The 19,394-nt window shown below is 34.3% G+C and overlaps 1 pseudogene; it reads right to left on the reverse strand.

The window, feature by feature from the left end:
• Positions 1-11,322: 11,322 nt before the first annotated feature.
• On the reverse strand, positions 11,323-13,225 carry LOC149535977 (uncharacterized; annotated as a pseudogene).
• Between the last annotated feature and the right edge of the window lie 6,169 nt (positions 13,226-19,394).

Genomic DNA, 19,394 nt, shown 5'->3' on the forward strand with positions numbered 1-19,394 from the left:
AGTAAATTTGTTCTATAAAAAGGGGGAGAGAGTTAGTGTTTTTCACTCATAATTTTTTCAAGAGTCTTTTTGGAGGAGAATTTTGGCCAAGTATTCTTGGAGGTAGATTTTATTCTCTTCAAGTGATGATTTATTGAAATAGGCATTGTGATAGAGAGGTCTTGTAAGGAGATTTTTTGTACCATTCTTGTATCTCAAAGTTTTATTGCTACTGAAGTGCTTGAAGGAATGGTCTTGGTGCTTTGTAATTAATTTTTGGAGATTAATCAAATCGGTCATACTCTATTGGAGCTGACCTGAAGACGTAGTCACGTTTGTGGTGAACTCCGTAATCAAACTCTGTTTGCACCTTCTTATCTTCTTCTCTCTCAATTCTATTTCTCACCTTAAGTTTTGATGCATAATTTCATTTATGTTAAATGTATTAAGACTTCCGCTGAGTTGTATTTTTATTTAAATATTCAATACTACAATTAGTCTAGATCCGTCCATCAGATCAAGTAGTATCAGAGCCCAATTGAAAATTATTGTAGTTGTTTTCTTGAATGCTAACAAGATCTAGGATTTAGAAGGGCGAAGGCAAGCTTGAAGAATTTAATCTTGAGATCGAGAAGCGTATGACATTTCCAAAGATGTCTATTTCTAGAATGGAGGTTCCTGATGAGATCAGTGAGCAAGAATTTCAAAGAGCGTTCCTTGAGATGAAGGCTAAGGTGGACATTCTTCTCCAAGAGAGACACGAATGATAATTGAGAAAGACAAATAAGGCTAAGAAGAAGGAGGAAGCAAAATCCTCATTAAAGGATGACAAAGCCAAAGGATTACGAGGTGGTAGTGACCCTCCTGAACCTCCATCCCCGTCTTCATCATCTTCTCCTTCTTCTCCATCTTCTCCTCATTCCACTTCTTTTAATCCTTTCAAGAGTGGGTATAAGCCTAAGATCAAACTGGATGTAAAATTTGACTTGCCTAAGTATTATGGTGAACTTGATGCTGAAAAATTGGATGATTGGATTCAACAAGTTGAAGTCTATTGTAGAGTCCATAACCTATTAGATGATGTTGATAGGATTCAATTAGCTACTCTTTGGTTAAGAGGTACAACTTTAACCTGGTGGGAGAGTAAGACTAAAGTGAATGTTTCACAACATGGTAGAGTCAGTTTAACTTGGGCAGAGTTTGTTAGTGCTCTTAAGAAGCAGTTTTATCCCATAGGACATATGCAACAATTAATGATGGACTGGAAAATATTTATGCAAGGGAAAGGCCAAACTGTCCAAGAGTACACCCATGAATTTAGGAAAAGGGCTATTTCTTTGAATGTTCCTTTGTACACCCAGGATACTTTGTTGAAGTACATAGGAGGTCTTCATTCCTACCTTAGACATTCTATTTTGGTATTGAACCCTTGTAATTTGGATGAAGTGTCTATTCAAGCTACACACTTAGATTCAAGGGGTAAAGGATCATTTATTGATAAGTTTGATAATGATGTAAAGAAATCTTCTAAGAATGCAAATACAAAGAAAGGAAAGAAGGCAGCTATAGTCAAGAAGGATGAGAAACTTTCTTGCACTCATTGTGACAGGAAGGGTCATGATGAAGAACACTATTGGAAGTTGCATCCCAAATTGAAACCTAAGTGGGCTCAGAAATGTGATAAAAAATAGAAAGGTAAGGAGAAAGCCGTGAATGTTGTTATGGATCTTGGTTCAGATTTAGATGATGAGACTAAGATAATAGCTATGGGTTTGAAAGGTAAAGCTCCTATTTCCAGTGTTTCTGTTGCTAGTTGTGCTTCTACTTCTACAGTTAATGATTTCTTTGAAGATAAGAAAAGGAATGAGTTGTTTCATTTAAGGGTTGTTGCTAAGAACACTAAAATTGATGCACTCATAGATAGTGGTTCTCAAGTGAACTTGATTTCTAAGATTATTGTGAGAAATTTGGGATTGAAAACCACATTAAATAAGAAACCTTTTCCACTAGGCTGGATTTGTGAAAATGATAAGTTGCAAGTAACAAGACAATGCACCTTAAGATTTGCAATCACTAGTAAATTTGTGGATGAAGTACAGTTTGATGTGGTTCCACTGGATATCTGTGGGATAGTGTTTGGAAGCCCTTATCTTTATGACAGAAAAGAAATTGTCTACAGGGAGAAGAATCATTATCACTTGTTTAAAGATGGCATTCAATATGTTGTACATTCTCACAGGATTAAGATTGATCGTTCTTTTGCAAACACAGGGCAGTTAAAGAGAGTAATTAATGCAAGTAAAGAGTTAACTCTTATGTCTATTAGTATAGGTGGTTCTACACTTGAACTTGGAGTAGCTAACCAAGGTCAGATGTTGCAGGATGCACTTGCAGTACAACATGAGGGAATGATGATTGAAAGCATTGATGGTTCCTTGGGTAAAAATGTTCCTGGTATGAAGGATCGATATGTTGTTGATTTATTCTCTTTCATTTCTACATTATTGTTTAGCTTGATGCTAGTCAATGTTTGTTGGTTAGTGGCTACGATAATTGATGTGGATGCTTATGGAAGTGATAGAATAATGTTTATGATCAACAATGTTGTTGCAGTCTTCATTGTGATTGTCAGTCAGGTATTCAGATGTACAGATGATACAGGACAAGTGGGGAGGCCAAGTCCTCACTTGGTGTTAGAGTAAATGTCACTTTTGGAGGTCCAAAAGGTCTTCAGTGGGGAGGCCTGATCCAGTGGATAATTTCAGTGATAATTGAAGTGTCTTCAAATCTCCAAATTTTTGCACCATCAAAAAGATCTCAGCATCTTGATTCCAACGCAACTTGAACGGAGAAAAAAGGAGTTCGTTTGTGCAAGTTACACTTGGTCAAAGTTTTGGTCAATAGGTAGACCAAAGGGCTAGATAAGGAGTGAAATTAGACCATCTTGAAAGTGGTCAATAATGGGTTTTAAAATGAAGATCTCATCACAAGCTTTTTGACGATGTTCATTTCATCAAAATTGAAGCCCGTATGTGAAAGATATAACAGTTTGAAACTTAGATAAAAAAATTTAATTATGATGATGTTAGCATGACATCACTATTCCAACAAGTCAGCTGGGCAGCAAGGCTGCAAAAGATTTTAGTGGGATTTGAACCCACAACTTTCTTTTTGCAAGTAACAATCATTGCCACTCCACCATACATTGGCTTTTGAGATTAATATTTGCCAAGCCTTATTTGAAGCTATCTTCCCGCCTAAATAGCTACAAAAAGCCACTGACGAAGTTCCTTATTTTTGGCTAAAAGCCACTGACGGGGTTGGAACCCCCATCCTATTTGCTGTCAAAACCCTTTGTTGCCGTCACACCAAATGGGTGGCTTTATTTATTTTTGGCATAGGTTATTTTTAAACATTATCAATCTGCCAACTACCTATGTTAAAATAGGTTTATTTGTTAGGATTTTGACCCCTAAATTTGGTTAAAGCCAAAATTATAAAAGGGAAAAAGGGGTTATGAAATCCAATTAATTAATAGGCCCTATAATTAAATATATTTTTTTTGGCCTAATTTAAGTAAATTTGTTGTATAAAAAGGGGGAGAGAGTGAGTGTTTTTCACTCATAATTTTTTTAAGAGTCTTTTTGGAGGAGAATTTTGGCCAAGTATTCTTGGAGGTAGATTTTATTCTCTTCAAGTGATGATTTATTGAAATAGGCATTGTGATAGAGAGGTATTGTAAGGAGATTTTTGTACCATTCTTGTATCTAGGAGTTTTATTGTTGCCGAAGTGCTCGAAGGAATGGTCTTGGTGCTTTGTAATTGATTTCTGGAGATTAATCAAATCGGTCATACTCTATTGGAGCTGACCCGGAGATGTAGTCACGTTTGTGGCGAACTCCGTAATCAAACTCTGTTTGCACCTTCTTATCTTCTTCTCTCTCAATTATGTTTCTCACCTTAAGTTTTGATGCATAATTTCATTTATGTTAAATGTATTAAGACTTCCGCTAAGTTGTATTTTTATTTAAATATTCAATACTGCAATTAGTCTAGATCTGTCCATCAAATCAAAGATTCACAAGAACAGTGTGCACTAAACATCTATGTATTGTACATGTGTGCTTGATCAAATCAGTCTACATGTTGAGGAATTTGAATAGAAAACAATGATTAGTTAAGCAAGATGAGGTGGAGGCATAGGTCAAGATTGGATTTGATGAAATCATAGAAATGTTACCACAAGTTCTACAGACCATGAGAATTGTCTAAGTGTCTTTTTAAAATAAATTGAATTTTTTTTAATTTGCTTTTGGATACCATTCAAACTCTAATTTAAGGAGGTTGCCATCAAGTTCCCTCAACTTGATTAGATTTTGACATCTTGTCTTGATTGAACGTTGTGAAAACTCTATCTTAGGGCTTCATGAGCATTTTTTTTGTCCTCTTAATAAATCAAGAAAATGACGTGTGCTTGCTACAATTGCTGCTAATCAGGGTGTCTACTATAATGAGATATATTGATATGGTATATTTTTGTCCGCCCAATATTGCTCTTGGTCCTTTAATGATGTTACGTGCAAAGTTCATGTATGTCATGTATGCACACCTTGGAGAAATATAATGGAAGTGAAAACCTTGCAGAGGTTCAATTTGATCTTTTAGTTAAGCATACATATCCATAGTGAAAAAGGCACACAATCCATAAACAAAGAAAATTTTATCTAGGACATGGAAATCCATCACCAAATTAGATAGAATCAGATCTTTAAATTCTATTCTTTATGAAGTTTAAATTTTACTATATTGAGGTTCTAAAAATATGTATACCTCCTGTAAAAAGTTTGTTGTACCCTTTCTTTTAGAGCATTTAAATCCACAACTTTCAAAAACTCAAGCACATTTTCTCTTGGTCCATAATAGATAATTTTCCTTTCTGAAAGGAGCATAATGTCATCAAATAATTCATATGTTTCTGGAGTGGACTAAAGCAAAGACATGAGAATAGTTGCATTCATATAGGTATAAAATTGTTGCAGGCACTTCACGATTTGATACATTGTAGAATTGTCTAGGCTTGTGGATATTTCATCCATCAAAAGAGTAGTTGTTGGCCTAACAATCATCTCACCTAATATCAAACAAGATTTAATCTCTTTTTTGTAGAGATTACACTCTGAAACAGAGAAAAATGTTGGAAGTTACAATTGAGTACACTGCTTAAGGTGCATACCAATTGTAACACATTTCTTTTGTCCACCAGAAACTCCCCTAAAAATTTTATCTCCTACAATAGTATCTGCACAAATATTCAAACAAAGAATTTGTTTCCAAATTGGCATTAGTTAAAAGCAATCCTATATTTCTTAACTCAAAAAATTAGGTCTTATATTTCAAGTTAGTAAGGATACCAAGAATTAACTAAGTCAAACATGTGCTACCTAAATAATAATATTTTTCTATTCTGACTTGGTAAGGAGAGCAAGAATAAGTTTATATGATATTAACCCAGTCATAATATGCTTGAATGATTTTGGATTTAGAGTTAAATTGTGTATCTTATCTGAATGAATTTTTAGATCATACTTTATGATCTATTATCAAGACTGAATCAATTTTAAGATCATACTTTATGATCTATTATTGGGATAGTGAACTAGAAAAGAGAAGTAAATCTACACCAACTAAAAGTGTCTTTGAGAATTTACACTCCAAATATTGGGAGGACTACAAGTTGTTTCTGTAAGGCCCCATGTGTTTTTTTAGCTACATTTATAATTTTTGTTCACTTTTAATTGAGTAAAGAAAAAAGTGAGCTAGAAAATAATCTTAATCAAGCCATCAATGAAGCTAAACAACTAAAGGAAAACCTAGTTGAAGAAAGGAGCTTGTGGGATATATGTAAGGGAGAATTTGAAGTTACATTTGCCAAACAACAAAATGAGCTTGATGAAGTGAGATTGTTAAGCTAGAGGCATGAAGAGGCTCAATTAGAAAATAAAGAAATTGAATTGGAATATAATTTTAATCAATCCATAAATAAAGCTAAGTAATTAAAAAATATATCAGCTGAAGATAGGCACATGTGGGATACTCATAAGGAAGAATTTGAAGTTACAATTGCAAAACTGCAAAATGAACTCAATGAAGCAAGAATGTTGAACCAAAAACATGAAGATTTGTGGTCTTAGTCAAAACTTGAGAAAATAGAGTTTAAAAAGACTCTTGTAGGGCTACAAAATGAATTTGATGAAATGGAGATTTTGAGAGTGAAAGACCTGTGTTGTGTAATGTGATAAGAGAAGAAAAAAATTAGTTAGGAAATAAGTTGAAACAATGCAATGATAGGATTGGGGAATTGGATGCTTCAAATTTAAAGAAGACGAGCTATTGTGGGTTAGTAATAAGGAGGATATAGAAGGTCGAGTTATAGGTCTACACTATGAGAATGAGACATTGATCCAAGAATATAAAGTTCTGTGCACCAATTTAATAGATGAGAAAGATGACTTGTAGCACCGAGAAAATGCAGTGGTAAGAATAGGAACTTGCACACACAAATGAGAGAAGATTGCCTCTTGTGTGAAGCTTGTAAGGTAATATTTGAAGACTATGTTGTAGGCCTACAAAATAAGATTGATTCAATGACTAATGAAGGAAGAATTTTGAGCCAAGAGTATGTAGAACTATACATTGAATGTGAATTTTTGAAGACACAGTTGGGAGATTATAATGGCATACTAAGTTCTATGGAAGATGAAAAATGGAGTCTAAAGTCTATCTTAGAGAACTATGCAAAGATAGTGGAAGCCTTGCAAACTCAAGTGCAATTTATCACCCATGAACAAACACATATGAGAAAGACACATGAAGAACTAACAACCAAAAATGAGTCCCCAAAGTTGAAACTGGAAAATTATGATCATAGATTTGATTTACTAGAAAATGAGAGGAACTCATTTAAATCTATGTTACCAAGCATGGAGGAAGCTTTGATTCAAGAAAATGGTTTATTCAAACAACAATTCCACGAGCTTCAAAACAACTTGTGTACAGGGGCTAATGATTACAATAGGGTTTCCACTGATGATATGCTCAATTCAGCAGTAGGGGAGAGGCAACTACTCACATCTAATTAGAAACTAGTGATAAAGTGATGGAAGATCTGGTTACAAAGAACACAATAGTGAAAAAGGAAGCCCTTCAACTTGATCAACAAAATCAGGCTTTAATTCAAGAAAATGTTTCATTGAAACAATTAGTCCATGCACTTCAAAAAAAAATTGGTATGTGGGATGATACTTTCAAAATGGTTTTTGTTGATGATATGCTTGTTTTAGTAAGAAGAGGTTACATCCCTATCAAAAACTAGTGCTAAAGTGATGGAAGATCTGGTTATATAGAATAGAAGATTGAAATAGGAAGCCCTTCAAATTGATCAAGAAAACTAGCTACTACAAAAGAACATATTTAGTAAAAAGTTTTTACTTTAAAAAATGATGAAAATATTACAGAAATGAATGAAAAAATGATTGAGCTAAGATGAGATCGAAGTATAGGAAGAGAATGGAAGAAAAAATAGCAAAGCATTGAAAGAATCTGAAGGTCTCCTAAGGGGAGAGCAAGTGAAGAAAAAAGAGAGTAAGGACAAAAGGAAGGAGGGTAATGGGAGGGTTTCACATACCAAACAACCTTTATTGGTAACTTGATGCCTTGCATTCATCTAGATTTTAACAAGAAGTGCAATGTAACCAAAAGCTTGTGCACTAGCACAAAATGTATCATTCTTCCTTCAGATGCACAACTTTGTCGATGTCCTTATGGTTGGTTTGGTGGGATAGTATCATTAACCACCCTTTCTACCAATTATGTGAGAAATATAATTATTCAATTTATCCTTACATTTTATTAATCCTGATTAATGTATAGTCCAATAGTTCCTTCACTGCAATAGATTGCAATACTCTAAAATTGGTTTTATAATTTACTATGAGATATCATATTTGTAATTTATGTACTATTTTTTAATTTGATTAATCTATGCTCCAACAAATGTTATATAGGTATGCATAAAATTAAAAAATGAAAAATGATATCATTTTATAGCAACTTAAAGTTCTAGATCTAATAACAGAAACAAAAATGCAAGAACACTAAAATGAGCTTACCATTTCAATCACAAGACAATGTCCAACCTTTTGTAGTCATATGATATGAGAAATAGCCACTGGAAATTCTATGCCCTTGCTTCAGATACACTTTGGATGCTCTCAATCTTGGATAACCTTTTGATGGTTATCATCTTAAGATGTAAGCCATTATCATAAGCTAAAATAATTGTTTGAATGGTAATTGGCACTTTAAAGGAATACTATGCTAAGTTCCAGCAAATGAAGTTGCAAACAAATGAAAGAAAACCTAGAAAACATTGGAGTTTTGCAGCTTTACATTGTGTTGTTATATAATGAAAACATATTAGATCTTAACATGTTTTTAGGTTCTACATGTGTAGGTTTTGAGAAAATAAGAAAATCAAATCCATGAAGCCCAAGAATACGTGTATGCAGAAAACCTATCACAGAGAAGAAAAAAGACAAGAAGAGGCAAGGGTTTGATCTTAAAACATGAAAATCATATATTTAGAATAAGAAGAGATTTTCAAATACAAAGAGATCAATCCTTATAAAAGGAGATTGAAACCTGAAAAGGGTAACCTAATAAGTAAACACATAAAATGAAATCTAAAGAAGAGATAAAAGGTAATTTAATAAATGAAATGAAATTATCCTTTTTCTCTAACACCCCGCTTAAGATGAGCAAAAATGCAGCTACAAACAATGCAAAAAGAGCAAGGAACTACAATGCTGAAAGAAAACTTGGGTCTTGGAAATAAGGCTTGATGAGGTACCCAATCACAAAAAAATCTCTGTGAAATGGAAAAATAGAGAAAACCTAGTGGGAAAAACTCTACTCTAAAAAGAGATAGCTGGAAAATCTAGTGAAGGACTGCAAAAGCCTCCAACTAGAGGAATGTTCTAGAAAATAGGAATAAAGAGAGATCATGAAGAAAATCACTAAAGCATGAAGAAGCCACAAACTTTATCAAAAATAAACTACTGATATGAAGAACCTCCTCTAAAAATGAAAAGAAGAGTGTTTATATGGTAGATGATCCATCTCATCGAAATGCATAGGTATCCAGCCACTGCAATCGCCTAGTACATAGGATCAAATACTAAATATATAGCTCACTCCAATGAGCCACGAAAGCATTAGAAACAATAGAAGAACCCCCCCCCTTAATGAAGACAAGCGTGAGGATAGGCAACTGAGAAAGTGGGCCAAAAATTGCCTACAAAATAGAAAGAATCAAGAACATCGAGAGTGAGGAAGAGATACAGACACCTATAAAGGCACGTGTCACCGACACATCATGGGGCTAATGTTGTAAAAGGGACACTCACTTGATAAAGGAAGAGGGCACCAAATGGCAATTAACTATCCCCCCATGGCACTTTATAATATAGTGCGAGTATAATAAATCACAATGATAAAAACGATCCCGAAAAGCAAGGAGAGACACTTTATCTCAGTGTGTTTGCATAAAAATACTTACAAATGATATCAACAATGATCAAAAAGGGAAAAGAGATGATACAATAAATAGAACAACCCAAAAGAAGAGATCCCATGCCAAGAAAATGATCCTCAGACTTGAAACATCCAAGATATCAACCATAGAGAAAAAGAGAAAAAAATATGATAGAAAGAGCATGGAGTAGAATCTGGAAGAAATTACATCATTTCTAAAAAGTAGACAGAACCAAATTTTCAAAAATATTATGTTTTTGAAAAATGGAGATGGGACGCTCAAGATATGCCCTCCAGAGTGAAAAACTGAACAACCAGCTTTGACTGCCAAAATAGGCAACCAAAATGCATCAAAATTAGAAAACACCTACACCAATGTCTCCATCTTAGAACCAAATTTTTGGCACATTTTTTTTATTGAAAAAATATGTCTATATGCTCAAGTTACAGGAAACAAATAGACAAGGCCTCTGTAGATGCAATAAAAACAATTTTTTTAATAAAAAAATAATTTAAAAAAAAACACCACCTTTGCACCATCGACAAAGTGGCAGTCGGGTGGTGGGAGGCAGGCCCTAATGGTAGAGGGAGGCGGTCTACTGTCGTGGAGCCACCACGGAACTGCAAGCAGAGCTGCTAAGCGAGTTGCCAGTGGTGACCGCTGCAGTAACCGCAGCGGAGCCACTTGTAGTTAGCTAACTGTGGCAACCAAAAACAACATAAAATTAATTTTTTAAAATATTTTTTGGCAAAAATTTACCTCGAACTATATGTAGAGGCCATATAGCCCTACTAGGAAAAAAAAATTGTCTCATGTATCAACGTTGTCCAAAATGGACAAACTTTATATGGAAATAGGGGTTTTGATGCCTTTTGGATCCATCCGTGAAGTTCGTTTGGCCTCAAACTGCTCCAAAAATTAGTGACCCTCCTATTTCTCAAGAAATACTCAAAAACCTCTAGATCTGATCCATCAAACCCTTGTTCTCCTTTTTCTCCAAATAATAAACAAGCTGCAACAAATCTAGCTCTGATAACATGTAGGTTTTGAGAAAATATGCAAATCAAATCCATGAAACCCAAGAATACCTACATGCAGAAAATCTGTCACAGAGAAGAAAAAAGACAAGAAGAGGCAAGGGTTTGATCTAAAAATACACAAAATTATATATTTAGAATTAGAAGAGAGTTTCAAATACAAAGAGATCAATCCTTATAAAAGGAGATCTAAACCCCAAAAGGGTAACCTAATAAGTTACTAAAGGTGAAAGCTATTTAATAATTATAAAATAATTATTAAAGAGAGAAAGCTAAAAATGCATAAAGTGAAATCTTAAGAAGGGAGAAAGGTAATTTAATAAATTAAATTAAATTATCCTTTTTCTCTAACAACATGTTCCTATATAATGAGAACATGTCGTCTATTAGCATTACGAAAGCGATGCAAAATGAAGAAATCATTTATTACAAAATGAAAAGAACCAAAGTGAAGTTATAACACAAAAGATGAGCCATAATTTCTTTCCATCATGTACCATGTGATGAAAATTTGAAAACATTGAGAAAAACAAATAAATATTATTTTAGGAAAGCAAATCCACATACATTTTCTTCCCAACTTTCTTTTTTTGAAAAGTCACTTTCAATGGCAATGATTACAATTCTCATCTATAGCATTTCAAAAATTCAATTTATTGGATAGACATAGACTAGAAAACCCTATTATGTCTCCATCACATTTAAAAGTGATGCCTATTTTTGCCTTGAAAATCTATACACCATGGTGTGACTGTAGGTCTACCCTGGATAGTAAACTATATTTGGAAAGTTAGGGTGGTGGACACCATTAGGGAAGGTTTGAGTCTCCAAGGCCAAGGCTGAATATTGCCCATTAATCACACCTCCTTTTCCAACAGTTCTCTTGAGCATATTGGAACTGTAAAATTGCAAGCCTGGTGCATCTGTCTAGATATTAAGTATCCTACCATTGAAATCATCTTGGACTCTCACAGCATGTCTCAAATGATTTTGTTTTGGAGGATCTAGAACCATATTTATAACATAACCCCCAGGCACATTCTAGATTCTGCTCCCAACAGTGGTTTTCCTATTAAAATCATAAGGGGTTCCTTATATGGGGGTGATAGCCCCAGTTGGAAGAAGTTGTTGGTCCACTAGAGTATAATTGTGAGCCCATATTTTCACTTTATTATCAAGTACAGTCCTCCCATTATTGTGCCCTGCAAGGTTCCAATAAGTATGCTAGGCCAAGCACATAGTGGTGGCTTTATTCAAAGGTTTTACCTTCATAACAACTACTAACTCCTTATTTCCAGTTATACTATAAGTAACAGATACATCAAGATCACCAGGGAATCCTATCAACCAAAAACCAATAGAATTTGCATTCAAAATGTAGAAATTTGTGTGGAAAATAACCAATATTCCTTTATCATGCATACCAAAGCCTCTCTAAATACACCTAAAAGTGTTAAATAGTCAAAGTTGGGAATTTTTTTACAAACCAACTCAATGGCAAATAGCCATATGATTCTCCAATTATGTTCTAAGGGGAAAAACTTCAAAGTGACTCAATGGCAAACAACCATAGAACTCCCTTATTCAATTTTATGCAATCAAAGATGCATTTGTTGAAAGAGATAAAAACTATTGATCTTTGCAAAAATCCATCTAATTTTTACCTTGCTCTTCATCATAATTGTGGTAAGTGAACTGAATAGAAGGTCGATCTCCTCCTATAATTTTTGCTCCCTTCCATATAACCTTGTCAAATCCAAATTTTTCCCCTGTTCAAAAAAAAAAATCAGAAAACACGATCTGCCCAAACAAAAGCATTTAAACTACAAATCAATTTAATATATGAAAGGGGAATGTAGGAAGGAAATAATCAACCATGGAGTGTATTATTCCCATCATCGGTAGGAAGATGGTACACTTTTTTGTCTAAAGTGAACTCTGCATCCATGACTCTGTTTGCTACACACCCCATAGTTGCGCCAGAGTAAGGGTCCAAAGTGCCATTCTGTATGCAATTTATGTCAAGTTAAAATAATACATTCAATGAAAGATCTTGCAATCTCAAGGAAAATAAATCAAATCAAACACTTGCCTTATACAAATCAAGGGAGTCAAAACCAAGAACAATGTTTGATTCTTTAATTATATTTGGCTTAAATGAAAAAGGTGCAACTATATCCACCCTCCTGCCCCAACTATTATTGTAGTAGGGCTGAAGTCACTACCCTACCCTAAAATTCTATGGCTATGGGCTAAAACCTGTGTATTCATTGTTTCCCTTTGCCTTAAGAGCTATATATGGATGTATGACCTTGACTCTCACTAAGTAGCATGCAGTATGTATCTATTAGCTTGTGCCAAAGGCCCCATAGAAGCTCTCGACCCTTCGTCTATGAAACTCAATTTAGTTTGGACCTGTATGCCCTATAATCACTCTAGATATAGTGGAACTAGAATAGGCAATAGCTTTATAACTAGAGGGTATGTCGCAAGCTTAGATGTTGGGTCTACTGATGAATAAATAGCTTGGTACCCCAATACAGAATTTGGATATACGACAACAATTTCTTACCTTAGACCCATTGCCTATAGATATGAAAGGAGGCCCACCACCCATTCTTTTTATAGGCACTTGGTCAAAATGGGATTAGACTAGAAAAGATCACATTCTGGGGATAGGGCAGCACATCATCTAACCCATCCATGGGTTCTCCCTAGCTCTCAAGCACTCATATGATTTATAGAGAAAGTAGCTAAAATCATAAAAGAAGTGAGTAGAAATGACCTCATAAAGAGATACACGGTCATTTGAGAGATATGTTGAAGCATGGAACATCAAGGCCAAACACATTATTGCTACCCACAGAGTGATGTCGATGAAGTTGTCCACTACCTTTGATGGCATGTGCAAGGTTGTGGCTACAATCATAGCAACTATCAAGATGGAGGCATGAAAGGTCAAAATGTCTACATCCAAGAACACTTTACTGATCTTTGAAATCCTACTTTGCACGAGGGCAAAGCAGGTGCTTCTGCACCCATAGGATCAAATCAGGAAAACGTTACCCGTGCAATGAAGCCCCAATTTTTCATATGAGATAATATAATGCATATATTTTTTCATTTTTTTTGTTATGACTCGAGTTAGTCAAAATTTTGAGCAACTCTAAAAAAATTAGGAAATTTTCAACCAATGTAGGGATGAAAAAAGAGATGAAATCATAGCTTTGGTCAAAAATTTTGGTAGAAAAAAAAGTGCAAATGTACTAGTGAAAGTGAAGAAGAGATTCAAGTTTTGATGAAACAAAATAATTCATTGTGGGAGTTTGTTAAAGATGTAGTGGCTCTCATTGACTCAGACAACCATGAGAAACCTTGAAGGCTACCCTTGAGAAATGAGCTCCAACCCTAGCTCAAAGAGACTCATTTTTGGATGTCTTTCATAGATGGTATCTAATAATTCTGAAGCATTAGGAGTAGAATACATAAAAGCAAATATGTGTCTATTATTGTTGGAAACTACAATGGGAACAATTTTTATGTTATCATTGATGCCAAACCTATTTGTATGACATTTTCAATCCTACTTGAGAGACATTTACTAATAGTATAGAGTGCCATATCATTTGATAAATGAAGAGGATTTGAAAACAAGAGATAAAAAGGTGAGCTAGTGGTGTTGTTGAAGAAGAGATGTTAAGTATCATGGAATTATAATGGGAAATTGATAAGTTAGTCATTGACAAGATAATGTGTTGTTTAATCAAAACATGAAGTTAAGAAGAAAAATGAATCGATGTATAATTGAAATAAGAAAGAGTTGAGTTAAACTCTAACCTTGACTGAGGATTAGTATCAATTAGTTAATGAAGCAAGTAAAGCAAAAGACTAAGGAAACTAAGAAGATGAACAAACAATTTAAGTTGAGTGTTAGTTATTGCGAAGAAAGTTGATGAAGGAATTTTAATATTGACTAAGCATTAGTTACGATCGAGCAAGATAGTGAGTGTTGAGTGAGACAGAGAGTGTACGCCGAGCTAGTCAACGATGACCAAGAAGAAGAATATAGTGATTGCTAAGTGATGGTAGAAGTTATAGTTTGTGAAAAATCAAGTTTGAGGTTGAAAAAGTTGGAATTTTGGATTAGTCAAAACACATGGATGATAACAATTGATGAGCTGGAATATTTAATGCATGAAGAGAGTTTTTTATGTAATCAAAGGAAAGTATTTGATCAAAAGTTTCTAGAAGAAGAAGGAAGACAAAATGGTGGAAGGATTCAATGAATTTGACTTAACCCTAAGATCTATGGTGATTTTTAAGTGGAAAAAAATAAAAAATTATCTATTTAAGGAGACATAAGAGATGATTTCTAGGATTGGTTAATTATTGATTGAAAATCTAAAGGAGAAATTACAAAGAGTAGAATAGCAAAGGAGAAGTGTGAAAAATGTTAGTGAAGTGTGATTTCTTAAAGGGATGCCAAGTAGATCAGTTATGAGGATGATAATGGAGGCCAATAAATAAACCAACATATGAGCAAATGGAGATTTGAATTAGATCAAAAATACTTTTACATTCTAACAATTGTGGTTGTCAAAATCCTTTAATCAAGAGGACATTCTAATGGATTGATCTAAAGACCTCTAATGAGACCACTCCTAATAGGGTGATTAAATCCTTTAACAAGGTCACATTTTACAATGTATTTTGTAACCTTTAACAAGGCTGGCTCTTAATTGGGATCACTTCAGAAGAGTAAAACTTTGGTATCATGTTACTTGGTGGTTTTTCCCAAACCGGGTTTCCACATTAAATCCTGGTGTCAAAGTGTCATTTAGTTATGTGAATGCTACTTTATGCCTTCTATTTTTACAATTGTTTATTTCACTATTAGTCAACAACCATAGATAGAACAAAGAGTTAAACAATGGTAAATTGATGGTAAGTTGTTATATAGACCACGCTATTTTATGAGATTTTTAAAGATGTTTAAAGTCGTTAAAAGTTGAATTTGGTACATCTAGACTTGAGGATAACTAATTCACCCAAACAACACCCCCCCCCCCCCCCCCCCCCCCACTTGTCTCAGTTATTTTAAATCATTCTAACAATTAGTATTAAATATGTGGTGCTTGCAAGGAAGTTGTTAAGAAGGTGTTGCAACGTTTCTCTATGGAGAATGCTAAAGCTGTCAGCACACCTTTACCTAGTCATTTGAAATTGACTAAGGAGATGTGTCCCAAGACACAGGAAGAGGAGGATAAGATGTCCAAGGTACCCTATGCTTTAGCTATAGGAAGCTTGATGTATGCTATGGTATGCACTAGGCCAGATATTGCACATGCAATGGGAGTCGTTAGCAGGTATATGAGTCATCCCGAATTTGAGCATTGGAATGCTGTTAAGTGGATTCTCCTATATTTGAGAGGAACATCCAATAAGTGTTTACACTTTGGGGGCTCTACTACTGATTTACAGGGCTATGTTGACTCAGATTTGGCAGGGGATATTGATACCAGGCAGAGTACTACAGGTTATGTCTTTACTATTGGTGGGGCAGCTATGAGCTAGGTTTCTAGGTTACAAAAGATTAATGCTCTATCCACTACAGAGGCAGAGTATGTTGCTGCTACAAAGGCAGCCAAGGAGATGATATGGATTCAATTCTTCTTGGAAGAATTGGGACATCCTCAGAAGGATAATTATTTGTTCACAAATAGTCAGAGTGTCATTCATCTTGCTAAGAATTCAACTCTGCATTCTAAGATTTCATTCGGTCAGTTTTGGAGGATGGATAGTTAAAGCTAGAGAAGGTACATACCAATGAAAATCTAGCAGATATGTTGACAAAGGTTGTAACAAGGGAGAAGTTGAACTCCTCTTCAGCTTCGGTTGGTCTTTTAGACTGAACATGAATAAAAGAACATCAGAGTCCAGGGTGGTTTGATCCAGTGGGAGCCCCATGTGGTAGTGGTATTGCTACAGGATCAATCTCCAAGTGGGAGATTGTTGTTTAGTGTGGAGCCTGATCAGTCCCCAAGTGGGAGATTGTTAGATTGTGGTGACTAATCAGGAAAGTACTGTACATACTTCATAATTAGTCCAATCATTTTGGTACTATTCACCATTCGTAGATTCACCACTAAAGTTATGGCTAATTATGGCCGACATGTTATAACCCTAAAGCGATTTAATACTTGTATAAAAGTGTTTAGGGTTGGGCATTTTTTATTATGTTGTGATGTGAAATTGGTGCTTGCAGCGGTATTGAGCTGTAAGGGATTATAGATTGTAATCAAGTTGTAATCATTGGATTGTAATAAGATTAGACTTGTTGTTTGGTGGACGTAGCCCAAGGATTGGGTGAACCACGTTAAATCTTGGTGTCTTGTGTTCATTTTTGTGTGATCTATTATTTTCTATTATTGGTTATATTTGCATGTAGTTTTTATTTATGTCTGTGGTTTATCCTAACAAAATTTTTGTAGGGAATAAAGTTAAAGATCAAGATGTATAAGAGAGAGATACCCAAGTTGAACAAGGAGAACCTCCCAACATGGAAACACTTGATGAGACTGCACTTATCTAGTATTGGAGATTCTACATCATGCTACTTGGATAATGAATACATTGAGGTCTCTAGACCTATGATAGTTGAAAAAATGAAAGAGAAGTATGAGCACAACCAAATGATGATTGAGCTTTCAACAACCCTAAGGTATGTAGAATTTGATGAAGTGAAGGATTGCACTACTACAAAGAAAATGTGGGACAACTTAGAAAAAAATCATGGAAGAGACAAATATATTTTGAGAGCTAAGGTATAAAGCTTGAGAGGCAAGTTTGATGATATGAGAATGAAAGAAGGTGAGACCATTGCACAATATTGTGGTCAAATCAAAGAGGTGGCGAATACTATCAAAGGTGTTGGAGGAATTATATCTAAAGAGACTGTGATAAGAAAGGTATTGAGAACTTTACTTCCTATTTATGATATTATAGTTACTACAATACACGAGTTAATATGTATACGTGGTAATGATCTGACCTTGGATAGTCTATTTGGTAGACTCACTACAGTTGAATTGTAAAACATTGATAATTATTCACCTACTAGTGTTGAATATTCATTTAAAGCATAACTAACCCTTTTATGGATCAAAGAGAAAGATGAATAGAAATTATGTAGGAAGTGATATTGAATCTGATGATGACCTTGATGAACTTGAAGCATTATTGGCCAAAGGACTACCTAGAAGAAAAGGAAAATACAAAGGTAAACTCCCTATAATCTATTTTACATGTAAAAATGTTGGCCATATTACTGCAAGATGTCCTAACAGAGATGAGAAAGAGGAAAGGAAAGACTTCAAGAACAGAGGAAGAAGAGACAATAGAGCCAATAGAGGTAACAGGGACTACAAAGATAAAGGTAAGAAATCTTGCTAAATTTATGAAGAAGATGGTTCTGATAGTAATTATGATGACCATAATAAAGAAGTTGTCTATGCTACAATGAAAGATGATTCTAATGAAGATGAGAAAACTAAATTGATCTCACATGTGAGTTAGAATGATAAATGTATAATTGATAGTGATTGCTTGCATCATATGAATTGTGATACAAGTAAGTTTGAGAAGTTAGAACGTTATAATAGTAGTGTTAAGTTTGGAAATGGTGCACCATATAATGTGATGGGTGAAGGATCAATTATATTAAATGATAACGTCAAATGTGATAATGCATATTTGGTTGATGATTTGAAATATATCTTGTTGAGTTTCACACAATTGATTAGTTCAAGTTATCGAGTTGAATTCTAGAACAAGAAGGAAAAGATCTATGATGCTACTGGTAAACTAATTGTGAGTGGAGAGAAAAAAAAAGGTAACTTGTTCTATCTAGACCTATCTAAAGATACTTGTCTATTTTTACAATTTCAAAATATTTGGTTATGGCATAAGAGGCTAGATGTCATGTGAAATTTGATAAATCGATAAGCATTAGTAAGATGAGAAAAGTTGGAGGGCTACCAAGATTAAGAAAACCTGATAAAGTGATGTACAAACAATGTCAAATGGATAAAGTTACAAAGTCTAGTTTCAAGAGCAAGACCTAGTCTTCTAATGATATTTTGGAGTTGGTTCATATTGATTTATGTGGTCCTATTGGAGTGCAAAGCTATTATGGTGACAAATATTTCATTATGTCTATTTATGACTTTTCTAGAATGATGGCTATGATGCTTCTAAAATAAAACTATGATGCATTTCAAATATTTAAATGGTTTTTGGTAAGAGTTAAAATAGAAATATAAAATAATCTAAAGTTCTTGAAATTAGATAGAGGAGGTGAATTCATATCAAATGAGTTCAACATATTCTGTAATGACAAAGGAATCAAGAGATAAATGAGTGCACCAAGGACTCTACCATAGAATGGTATATGTGGAAGAAGGACTAGATAAATTATGGACTTCATAAGAAAATTGATGATGGAGAAGAATAATTCACAAAAGTACTAGAGAGAATTTGTAAGTACCACAGTCTATACTCTAAACCGAGTTCAAGTGAAGAAAGAAAAAAATGATGAATAATAGAAGAAAGAACCTGAAGACTACATGAATTTTGTTTATATTTATGAAGGTGAAGCTAGAAATTTGCCTAAACTAGAAAAGGTGGATACCAAGCATAAGAAACTAGACACTACTGAGGCTCTACATAAGAGTTATGCCAGGAATCAACAGATTGTTGAGAATCAAGCTATAGGAGTTGAGTTATAA

The sequence above is a fragment of the Cupressus sempervirens genome, chromosome 10, assembly GCF_028749045.1.
Source record: "Cupressus sempervirens isolate cs-2001-9-10 chromosome 10, ASM2874904v1, whole genome shotgun sequence".
Classification (NCBI taxonomy): Eukaryota; Viridiplantae; Streptophyta; class Pinopsida; order Cupressales; family Cupressaceae; genus Cupressus; species Cupressus sempervirens.